A 13122-nucleotide genomic window follows, 5' to 3' on the forward strand; every position below is an offset into this window, starting at 1 on the left:
ATCATTGTGATCTTTATTTTGCATGAAAATAAAATAATGAGAGACATCATTTTGAAATAACAAATGATTTGCATTTTCACCGAATTAATTATATGAATTAAATAATTTTTTGTGAACAACCTTCATTTTGGGATCATGATGTATTTTAAAGGGACACTAACCCCAAATGTTTTTCTGTATGAAAAACTTAATCCCACATGGAAAACAATTCACCAATGAGAATTTGTCTGACTAAAAACTTAATTATAAATGGAAAAAAATTCACCAATGAGAATGCTGATTACCTGAACTATGTCAGGCATCTTACTGTTATATTCAATGGGGACTTTATTATACAACATTGTAATCAGACATGGGGATGTCAAACTTGTTCAGTACTAGGATAGCTGTGCTTAAAGGAAAACTATACCCCCCAAACAATTTACAGTAGGTCTCTATAAAAAGATATCACAGAGCTTCCAACTCCGCATGCAGGAACAAAGAACATGGGTCCTGATTTGAACAGATCAGCTGGGATTCTCATTGGAGGATTGTGTTGCATATTTATTCTGCTGCCTGCCCTGGAGAGATGGAAGAAAGCTTTATTGAGCAATATTGCTGTAAAGTATGGTAAAGCAGTACAGTACTGTAGGGGTTTGTCTCCCTTTAAGTTCAATGGATAGTTTTACTTTACAAATGCATTTGTGCTACAAAATTAGTGCAAATGGCACTGCATTTTTTGAAAACATTAAATATGAATATTGAATTAAGTATGTTACTGAAACCATTAAACCAATAAAACATTATGAGATATACTTTCTTTTGCTCATAATCCCATGGCATAAATCCCATTGCCATTAAAAAAAAACAAGGGATCTAGCCTTTTGTGGTCCTGGTTATAACAACCCCTGGGTAAAAATCTTTATTTTGTTATAACCAGGACCATAAAAGGCTAGATCCCTTGTTTTGTTAATGGTAATAAGATGAGTTATTTATGTCCTCCTGGACACAGCTTTCTATTATCATCTACTATTCCATTTCAGAGTGTGTTCTTGCATCCTTTAAGTGATCATACATGTTTGCCTGGAGAGCCTACTATTCAAAAAAAATCTGATAAATACAGATCACACTGGACTGGGGCTGGTATGATCCTCTTGTAGACTGAGAACAATTTATTTGTATTCTTTAGCCAACAGAAGGATCACACCATCCCCCAGCATTAACAACAAAGCTACATATATCACAAATAAATTTCATGTATCACTGTACCAAAGTGAATTGTATGAACTAGGAAGCAAACCTGTACTTTGTATCTCTAAATGATAAAAATTCCACAGGCCACATTGCTTTAAAAGGCATGTTACTCTTGGAATAAATATTTAGTGAGATGAATACAGTAGACAACTAAACAGTGGTTTCAATTACATACGTGAATAAGTGAGAGTCTGAACAGAAAGATACAGTAAGGGGTTATTTACTAAACTCTGAATGCAAAAATCACGAAGAATTTGTGATTTTTTTTAAATAAAATCAGACTTTTAAAAAAATCACGAATTTTTCGGAATTTATTAAACCCAGAGTATGGAAAAGTCAGAATCTGAAAATCCAGCATCTCAGACCTGTCAAGGTTGCATATAGGTCAATGGGGAAGTCCCAATGATTTTTTGATGTGCGCTGGGTTTTGTGCAATACCCCAAAGTTTTCAGCGAAAATCGGATGAAAAATCCGAAAAAACGTGAAAATCTTTTTCCTGCAAAGCAAATTTTTGGGAAGATTTAATAATAAATAAGTGCAAAAAACCCAGAGTGGATTTAATCAGAGTTTATAGCAGAAAATATTGAGATAAATTCTGACTTTGATAAAAAAACAAAGTACAGGTACAGGTTATGTTATCTGGAAACCCATTATCCAGAAAGCTCAGAATTAGAGAAAGGCTGTCTCCCATGGACTCCATTTTATTTATATACTCCAAATCATTTCCTTTTTTTCTGTAATAATAAAACAATACCTTGTACTTGATCCCAACTAAGATATAAATAATACTTATTGGAAGCAAAAACAGTCTAGTGGGTTTATTTAACGTTTACATGATTTTCTAGTCAACTAAGGTATGTAAATCAAAATGACAAAAAGATCCCTTATCTAGAAAACCCAATGTCCTAAGCATTCTGGATAACAGGTTCCATACCTGTAATACCATATTACAAATATAACAATAACAAGCTATCCTAAAAGTATCACTTTGGTATTGAATTATCAACAATAGTGAATAATAAAACATCTTATCTTACCTTGCTTGAAGATGACAACCTAATGAATAAGGATGTTTACCTGTCTCACATGAGGGAAATATTATTGCATGCCACAATTACTAGGTAAAGGCCCACTTAATGGGTTCTGTATGCCACTTGGCTTGCAGGATCCCTGTAAAGTTATGTAATCTGAATGGTTAAACAAAGGAAATGTGTAAGATTAAATCAACATGGATTGAATGGAATAAATAGGACATTTTTATGCTAGAGCTCAAAAAAATTTAACACATTTTGTGTTCTTACTAACCCACCCTATGTGCCTGAAACATAATTCTCAATAGCCCATTACATTCAGCTATTGGTGATATTGCTGCATTTCTGTCAACTCTTGATGTCTTCTACATGACTGTGTGCCTTATCAGTATACTTGAGTGAGTCAACAGTGTAATACCTTTCCTTAAATAAATCTTGATATACTCTGACTCCAATAATGTCATACTGGATATTTTCTGTGATTATTCTAAAGGTTCCTCTATTCTAGAAGTATCACTATAATCACAATGGTAATGCATTATTATTATTAGCAGTCAAATTAGTATTATTAGTGTAATAATAATAATAATAATAATAATCATGTAGAGGGAATTGGGCATTTGGAGGGGTTGAACTAGACAGACTATTATCTAAAATTAACTATGTAGTTATATTTTGTATATCAAAAACATACTTGTCCATTTTCACTCAATATTAATTAACTTCCATTTTGAAAAAATATTTTAATTTGTCTTTACAGAAAAAAAAGACAAATGTTGACACCAACACATATATATATATACCTTTCTCAAGGATATGGTGCAGTGTTTGTGTTACAACTTAAATACCCCCCCCCCCCACACACATCTGAATTATGGTGCCAAACTGATGTCATCAGTCCATATATAATTCATGGGTTAAAAGACCTTTTCATTCTGTTCTGTGCAATATCTCTTCACACCACCAGGTGTCAGTGACCATTCTTGGTAAGTGCATTAGTGTCCATATAAAAAAGGGAAGAAACGTAATCCATATATAGAAACAATTAAACCATGTTACTTACAGACTTGGACGTTTTTCATATCACATGCAGAGAGATACATTGCATATGTTCCTGTGGAATGAAACGATTTTGATGCTTTTGCTTTTATGTTAAATATAATCTTGTAATTTGGTTTCTGTATGTTCTACTTCAAGTTAGGAAACAGTTCAGTTGCAATTGCCTATTTAAACTTTTGGGGATAACACAATCTAATTCATAAATCCAAAATGCTTCCCCCTTTAGCATTAATATTTTATCATCACCACCCCCTTGTTGGTCTGGATATATGATCGATGGGCATGCATTTATATGTTGATAGATCATGTTTAGTGAGAGTGCGGACATTGTTGGACACTTTCACCTTTATACCACTGTTGTTATGTATCATATCAATAGTTTTACCCTATAAATGCTACTTAACAAATATATCTGACAATCATTGAGGCAGGACCATTATGGTTTCATATAAAGGTTTATGTAAAGGTTAGCATTGTATGTTAGGATACATTTTAATGTATTGAAGTTATCTGGGACAGTTGAAACTTTTATTGAGTACAGACAATAAATAATGCAATCTTAAATAGACAAGCTTAATTAAAGATTGGAAAGGGCTTTGCAGTGAATATATATTAGATATTTTGAATATATGTATATAAATTTTAAAACAAAGCAAGAAGAGTTGGCAAACTTGATATCAGAGGGAGGTAAATTGGTTGATGAGAACAAAGAAAAGGTTTTGCATTCACACAGCTGAATAGTTATTTAATAAAGGCTTCTTTTTTAATAGACCTAGTCGTTTAAGTTATAATGGCAGCTTGATTCAAGGGGTAGATGAAAAGAGACTAAAACATCTAAAAGTACTCATATGTCTAACTCTGTGACTGCCGAGAGATTGGCAAATTGCTATTGTGGTAACATTTTCAGCCTTAAATGATAGGCCTGTTAGTTCGACATTGTTGGTTAGGAAAGCTTTTGGAGGGAGTAATAAGAAATAAAATGGTTGAACATTTCAGTATACATTTACTATGTGCAGGGCATAGCTCATAGCGCACTATTTAGAAATCTGCTATGTTTACTGCACTCTGCCCTGCAACAAAGAACATTTCCACAAGTCTTACTTACTTAGTTTCAGTTATTTTCCCTGCAGAACAAGAACACATTGACCTTCCTTTACTAACATGACTAACAACTAAACATATACTATTAGTGATGGGCGAATTTATTCGGCAGGCGCGAATTTGCTACAAATTTGTGCGTTTTACCGCTGACAATTCTGACGCCATCGACAATTTCGATGCTGGCGTGAATACACAGACTCCCATTGACGTTAATGTGCGTCAAATGTCGCCAAATTTCAAAAATGTCAAAATTGTCGCCAGCGTCAATTTTGAGGCCCGCGAATAATCCGCATTTCGTGGGACAAATTCGCCCATCACTATATACTATACTATAAATATTCCACAAACATATTGCAAACATAGTGCAAATAATAATTAAATACTTATTGAGGTTTCAAATCTTAATAAGTAATAAACTGCAAAGCAAGTGTGGGAGTTGTAAAGCATGTGTTGCATGTGATTTAAGTGTTGCATGAGTAAGTGTTAAGCAGGCGTTAAAAACCAAAAGGCTTTCAAAACGAAAAAAGCGATTTACAGATTTAACTGGGTCAGTGCGTTTTAGTGGGTTAGTTCTGCAAATGTGCATTTTGTCTCATGTATCCAGTCTTGGAGGAGGGTAAATTCCCTTGTGAGAGAGGAAGGTAGGTAGAATTAAAAATAACGTCGGAAAACAAATAAAAATTAGGATGGCAGAGGGTTCTGAAGTAGATGTGTGGCTCAGAGATGGGTCTAGGTCAACCCAGAGCAAATCACAAATTTACAAGGACTTGAACACCTGGGTAATATTGACCATAATATTATTTTATGCTATAAATGAGAATTAATATGTAAAAAATGTGTGCGATTGGTATACAAATAAAAATAATTATAAAAACAAAGAATAAAACATTTTTTCAGTTCTGTTTTTGTTGTTTGTGTTACATGGTTCTTATAAAAATGTAGTAATCTCATAAACAATTTCACAACTACATTTGACTTCCGATTGTATAAAATCAAAATAATAAGATACAAATAGTGATGGTTGAACCCGTTTCACTTTGCTGAAAATTCGTAAAACTGTGAAAATTTGGCAATTTTTTTCAGCCATTGGAGTCTAAGAAGACTTGGCGAAAGATTTTGCTCAACACTAAATACAAAATTTTTGAAGATATATAAAGATGCACTCTGAATATTTAGACATTCTCACATCATCTATAGAGCACTGATTTTTCTTAAGGCAAATCGCTACTTCTTTATTTTACCACTGAAATGGTAAGACTTCTGCTTACAATTGCCTTTCATGACTTTTTAAGATTCCAATAAAGAAAATAATTTAAACACAGAGACCAAACAATGGTTGTTCATTGGCAAAATATATTTTTTTTAAAATTTGGATTTGTGCAAACAGACAAGTGCGTCTTATTAGTTCTCTGATTTAATACTAGTCTACCACAGTAGAGTATAAATATCTTGTTTCCTTTGTCAATCTTTGTCATTATCATGGGAAGACTAATAAAGTGGCTAAACAGAATTAATTTTACCTCAAATTATGTACAAAGGCACTTGAGATGGAATGCCAACAATACCCTGATCCCAGTTTTCTGGTGCCCCATGGTGTGCTTCTTGGCCATGCAATGAAAAACTACTTCTCTCAACCTTTGCCTTTTATACAAGTCACCAGGAAAATGTATGACCTCATCTTAGGCGGGACATGGAAATCTCCAATATTTACAATCAAGGTAAACATTGTGTTTTCACCCACAAGAAGTCATTGGACAGAGGACTGTGGAAAAAACATTCATTATAGTAACACTTTTCCTTTTTTCTAAAAACTAACATCTTGCTCCACTGGAAATATACATGGAACATTCTGTTAAAATACGGAATAAATCATTGTCTGACATACTCTGAATGGAAAAGTGAACAACATTCACAAATAGCCACAATATTTATCATTCAGTTCAGTGAATATGTTTTTTTCCATGAAAAAAGAGAATAGAAGATACTGTATTCTTTATACTGTAATTATAATGCTGCAATGTCCACATACAGTATGAAAAGCCCATTCATGTATGGAAAATAAATCTGTTTGTAAATCCCTGTAATAAAACATTCTCATTGAGTTTGAACACTATCAAAATACAAATTTATCTTATTATTTTCTGATTATACTCCGACCAAATCCGCATTGGGTTATTTCCCTGAAAAATTCCAATGGGGGAAAAAATTAGAAAAATCTTGAAAATCGTATGAAATTTTGAATTGTTCTAATTTTATGTATTAGAAAACTCAGATGTCTTGTATTTTTGCCAAAAACCGCAAAATCTTCAGATTTTTGCACAAAACCCAGCGCAGATGAGGATACCTTAAGGACTTCTCCCATTGACATATACAACCTCGGCAGGTCTGAGATGCTAGATTTTTGGATTCTGACTTTTTCCATCTTTGGGGTATAATAAATCCTGAAAAATTAGAGTTTTTTGTTCACAAAAAATGTATTTAAAAAACTAAATTTTTTGAGTTTTTGGCAATAGGACTTAAATAAATAACCCTCTTAATTTCTAAAACCCTCCCATGGTGTGAAGTGGGCTTGACACCTACCAATGACTTAGATTCATAAAGCTTAAATATCATAAATAATACTTAATAAGGAATAGTGAAATCATTAACCAAGGGCATTGATGTTGCAGTGGCTGGAACCTGCACATGTTTTTTTATAAAAGTTAATAACATTTACAGGTTCTACCTACTGTGACACAATACTCTTTGTTAATGGACAGTAAGAATGGACTAATAAACTCAAATTATAGCAGTAATTCCTTATTTCTGAATGATATTAATACTATTTTGAATTAAATGACTTACTGTTCAGTGCTCAGAAAATTGGGGGATTGTGGAAACACCCAAGTGGTAGGTCAAATTAAAGTATAGGGCCAAAATTGCTACACAAACAGAAAAAAATAATCAGTATAGTGCTCCTATAACTCTCCCTGATGAAAAGCTACAGCAGTAAAGAAACACCCCAAATTTGCCCATCACTACTCGTAAGCAGCATGTTGCTCTCAACCACTTGGATGTTGCTCCCAGTGGCCTCAAGTCAGGTGCTTATTTTTGAATTTCAAGTTTGGAGGCAAGTTTTGGTTGTATAAAAACCAGGTGTACTGCCAAACAGAACCTCAATGTAGGTTGACAATCCACATGGGGCTACCAAATGGCCAATCACAGCACTTATTTGGCACTCCAAGAACATTTTTCATGCTAGTGTTGCTCCCCAACTCCTTGTACTTCTGAATGTTGCTCAAGGGTTCAAAAGGTTGGGGATCCCTGCTTTATACAAAAACATTCTGCAACATGGCACCCCATATTAAGTTGTGCTCTGCTCCATGTGTGGGTTTGAAAATCCATAGCTCCTTTACAAGTGTCTAAATGCCTACAAGCCTCCCATCCCTCACTAAAAAAGCAATGAATAACACAGTCAGTGCTTTATTATTTTAGGGGCAAATGGCAGGTCTCTGACAACTGCAGTCTTTGTTTGCACTTTGCATACTGCATTCAAAATTATAAATAATGTCTATATTTTTAATGTTATGTGATCCTTAAAGGGATACTGTCATGGGAAAAAGCATTTTTTTCAAAATTAATCAGTTAATAGTGCTGCTTCAGCAGAATTCTGCACTGAAACCCATTTCTCAAAAGAGCAAACAGATTTTTTATATTCAATTTTGAAATCTGACATGGGGCTAGACATATTGTCAATTTCCCAGCTGCCCCAAGTCTGATAAACTTCAATCACTCTTTACTGCAAGTTGGAGTGATATCACCCCCCTCCCTTTCCCCCCCCAGTAGCCAAACAAAAGAATAATGGGAAGGTAACCAGATAACAGCTCCCTAACACAAGATAACAGCTGCCTGGTAGATCTAAGAACAACACTTATTAGTAAAAACCCATGTCTCACTGAGACACATTCAGTTACATTGAGAAGGAAAAACAGCAACCTGCCAGAAAGCAGTTCTCTTCTAAAGTGCAGGCACAAGTCACATGACCATGAGCAGCTGGGAAATTGACAAAATGTCTAGCCCCATGTCAGATTTCAAAATTGAATATAAAAAAATCTGTTTGCTCTTTTGAGAAATGGATTACAGTGCAGAATTCTGCTGGAGTATCACTATTAACTGATGTGTTTTGAAAAAAACATGTTTTCCGATGACAGGATCCCTTTAATAAAAGGTTCTGCCAAAGACCCTCATGTGATCTGATATATGGGCAAAGTGAGCAAGCAGACTAAGCACACCTGGTATAAAGGAACTTTCTATGTGTGGCATATTAAGGATTGATGTAATTGCAGTCATACATAGGGATGTAGCGAACCGCCGATTTGATGTTCGCGAACGCCGTTCGCGAACACCGGCAAAAAATGCGAACAGTTCGCGAACTGTTCGCGAACTTCGAACATCCGAAAATCGTTCGATTCGAACGATCGAAGGATTTTAATCGTTCGATCGAAGGATTTTCGTTCGAATCGAACGATCGAAGCCATTCGATCGAATGATTTCATTCAATCCAATGGCTTCGATCGTTCGATTCGAACGAAAATCCTTCGATTTTAGCGATCGAAGGAATCGAATGGTCGAATGGTCGAACGATTTTTGACGCGAACGCCTATTGGCGAACGTCGCGCGACGTTCGCGAACATTCGGCGGACGCGAACAGTTCGCTACATCCCTAGTCATACATATGGCTATTAATAAATTGAACATGTTTGCTTGTTTGTATAAGTTTTTTAAATTATGCTTTATTTATATACATATTTCAAAAATACCAGAGTAATGTATTCAATTTTAATTCATTTAAAAATACAGATAGTCAAGCAATGCTATCCTTTTCAAAATCCAAATTTATAAATGAATATCATACAATCCTTAAATAGTCAGTGCTGAATTCAAGCACAATTGAGCAATCAGTCATCGAGTAAATAGCACATAGGTCATAACTACTCACATATGACTCAAATGCTACAGTGATTGTGGAAATCCCCATATCTTGTGATTTCAGAAATGAATGATGGGTAAATATCTATTGTTGACACTGTGAGGAAAACAAGAAAAAAATATTTGCTTCCATTACCAAAGACATTTTTCTTTCATTTGGTTAGAAATACTAATAAATATACTACTAAGCTTCTTCTTTTTTTATACATTTTGAATTATCAATTATCTCTAAATGACCAAATACCAAGGATTTTATAATTTATGAATTGCATTTAAATACAGGTGGAAAGCTTATGCTGGTGCATTACTCCTGCTTGCAGCCCAACTAGACATTGTCACTTTTCAGGACACTATAACCTTTCAAAATCTGCTAGTATTTTTGTGTAATTCTAATTCAGGGACATGATATTGTCATCTAAATACCTATAAAAATAAAAACAAACCCATACTTTTCATAAAAGAGACATATATCAAAAGCAGATTTTTGATATATTTGATTCGATATACAAAAATGACTGATCTGGAAAAGCCTATGTCTCCCCAACCTGCCAATTCCAAATATGCAACAGTTTTTGAGTTTTTTTATTATCCCAGAATTTCCAAAGCCAACTTCAGAAATCTGGAAACTCTTGATTTCAAGCCCAAAAATTCCACTAAGTATGGGTTCATTCAGAAACAGATACTGAGTAGTGATGGGCGAATTTATTCGGCAGGTGAGAATTTGCGGCAAATTCCTGCGATTCGATGCCGGCGAATAAATTCGTGAAACCGGCACGAAAATTCGCCGGCGTCAAAGAAAAAAAAATGGACACCAGCGTCAAAAACGAGACGCCAGCGACGTTTTGTGAATTTCTCGCCGTTTCGCGAATTTCGCTGGAAATTCGCAAATTTTTCACGAAGCGAAACACCCAAATTTGCCCATCACTAATACTGAGACACCCAACTTTTTTTGTCTTTAAACTACCCAAATAATATGCTTTCCTAAAGTTGGCAGTTTATATAAAAAGTTTCTGAACATTTTGAAAAATCATCTCAAAGCTTGTAATTTACATCTCATTTCCCACAAATCTTTTTTTTCTCTGTAAAAAAGGGTGTGTTTTTATTACTCTGAAAATTTATTAAGTGTAAACACCATGAAAAACTCATTGGCGGTTCCATAGAAGTCAATGGGAGCTGTGTTGACCCTATTGGACCTATTTTAAGATATTCCAGGTGTTTAGATTTTTTTCCGCTAGCAATTGTCTGGGAAAACTCACATTTCTAGAGGTTTTCATATTTTTATTTGGATTGCTCAGTGCTTTTTTTCATTCCTACTTTTTATATTCAGATCTTTAAAGGAATACTGGGAAAACATGTCTTTTTCAAAATGCATCAGATAACAGTACTGCTCCAGTAGACTTTTGCACTGAAATCCATTTTTCAAAAGAGCAAACTGATTTCATTTTTAAATCTGACACGGATCTAGACATATTGTCAGTTTCCCAGGTGCCTCAGTAATGTGACTTTTGCTCTGATAAACTTCAGTAACTCTTTACTGCTGCACTGCAAGTTGGAGTGATATCACCCTCCTCACCCCCCCCAGCAGCCCATTAGTAGAACAATGGGAAGGTAACCAGATAACACAGGTACATACTGTATAAGACAGAACTCAATAGTAAAAACCCATGTCCCAATGCAACCCCATTCAGTTACAATGAGTAGGAGAAACAATAACCTGTTAGAAAGCAGTTCCATAGTGCAGCCAGAGGCATTTTTGATGAAGGAGCCACCTGAGTCGGCTTCTGCAATGCAGCCCCCTCTTGCTGGCTTACATGGGGGGAGGCAGGAACAGCAGTGCAGAGAGTGCAATTGTACTCTCTTGCACTATAAAGCCAAATTTCCGGTTTAAGAACCAGAAATTTGGCTCTTAAAGGAGAAGTAAAGCCTAACTAAAGAAGTAGGTAGAAATGTTGTACATTATGTTTTGTGCTTCTGTACCAACCCAAGGCAACCACAGCTTTTTAGCAGTAAAGATCTGTGTCTCTAAAGATGCCCCAGTAGCTCCCCATCTTCTTTTCTGCAGATTCACTGCACATGCTCTGTGCTGCTGTCACTTACTAAGCTTAGGGACCCACTCACAATATACAGTACACATAGAATAGAAATGTCACAATATAAGGCTGATTAGTAATTAATACAGATAATTACTACATGGCAGCACAGAACCCAGTGCAATTAGCATCAGAATTTAATAATCAGTCCTGTAACATATTCAGACAAACCTAATTTTCTGCTCGATAATTAGTTACGACCCCGAAGCTTAGTTTCTCAATAGCTGCTCAGAGCCCACTGAGCATGTGAGTGTCACAGACACTTTCCAAGATGGTGACCCCCTGTGACAAGTTTGAAGTCCTGGATCATTGCTGCTATTGACAAGCTGAAACTTTAGTATGGTGCAATAAGTTCAGTATATAAAATATGACATTTTTAGCCACATTCATTTTTTGGGTTTAGTTCTCCTTTAAAGGTACAAGGAGCGGCTTTTTTCACCCCCTGAAAAGCAATCTGTCTCTTTCTGAAAGCACATGACACAAAGCAGAAGGCAAAATTACCTGAGATGGCTGCCTACACTCCAATATTACAACAACAAAAAAATACACTTGTAGGATTAGGAATGCCATTTTATATGGTAGAGTGAATTATTTGCAGTGTAAACAGTGTAATATAGGAATAAAAACAACACCATAAGAATCAAGACAGAATCCCTTTCATGGCACTTGCGTTTTAGAGAAAATGAGTTAATACATATAGACAAATACAAGAGGTCCTCTGCACTCAACCCATTATCAATATATTTAAGACAGAGACATTTTGTGCATACTGCTCCTAAAAAATGCCTTACCCTTTAAACAAAACAGGGATTGTTTGTCCATATATTGCAATATATTTAAGCTGGCCAACTACGTCAAAGTCATCCCATATCTGGCCAGTCCTATGCTCAATTTTCATCTGATTCATTAAGAATTCTATTGCTTCATTATACATTTTACAAAGGGACTAAGTTTGACCTGCAACTTACTAGCTACTTTCAAAGTAAAACTCCCAAACTTGGCTGCCCTTTTATTAGACACCGGTGGGATCACCTGACTATAGCCTGGAAGGGTGGGAGCTACAACATGGAGCTGGTCACTGCTCCTTTATAACTATAACCAGGGCCGCCATCAGAAATCGCAGGGGCCCATACGAAAAAATTTCCTGGGCCCCCTGGGCTGCACTCACCACAAGTCCCACCTACAGGTCCACCCCCCACCACACACTAAAAAAAAACATTGGTGGCTATGGTTCCCACATGTTAATAAAAAAATATTGGTGGTCAGGGCCCCCCCATTAAAAAAAAAACATTTGTAGTCAGGGCCCTCCATTAAAAAATATTGGTGGCTAGGACCCCACATGGGGAAAACAATTGGTGGATAGGCCCCCCTCCCCACTTGTAAGAAAATTGGTGGTCAGGGCACCCCTTAAACGTCCATGTAAAAAACTTGACCCCCCCCCAGAAGTTTATAAAAAATTTGGTGCCCAGGGCCCCACCACACAACAGGGACCACAAAGGGTTACCTTAAGGGGGGCCCTGTCATGTTACACTTACTTCATTAGTGTGGCCCACCTGCTGTCAGTGAGCTGCCAACTTCAGAAGGGAGGAGGAGAGCACAGGTGGCTTCATCTTCTTCCAGTGACAGCATTTTCTTCCCTT

General features: G+C 35.8%; 1 long non-coding RNA gene across 1 annotated transcript; it reads right to left on the minus strand.

The window, feature by feature from the left end:
• Positions 1-455: 455 nt before the first annotated feature.
• LOC121402952 lies at positions 456-6030 on the minus strand. The gene is made up of 3 exons (XR_005966890.1): positions 5945-6030; positions 2271-3378; positions 456-560 (listed from the first exon to the last, which is right to left on the minus strand). It is a non-coding gene; the product is annotated as an uncharacterized LOC121402952 (long non-coding RNA).
• Positions 6031-13122: the final 7092 nt, after the last annotated feature.

The sequence above is a fragment of the Xenopus laevis genome, chromosome 4L (genome assembly GCF_017654675.1).
Source record: "Xenopus laevis strain J_2021 chromosome 4L, Xenopus_laevis_v10.1, whole genome shotgun sequence".
NCBI lineage: Eukaryota > Metazoa > Chordata > Amphibia > Anura > Pipidae > Xenopus > Xenopus laevis.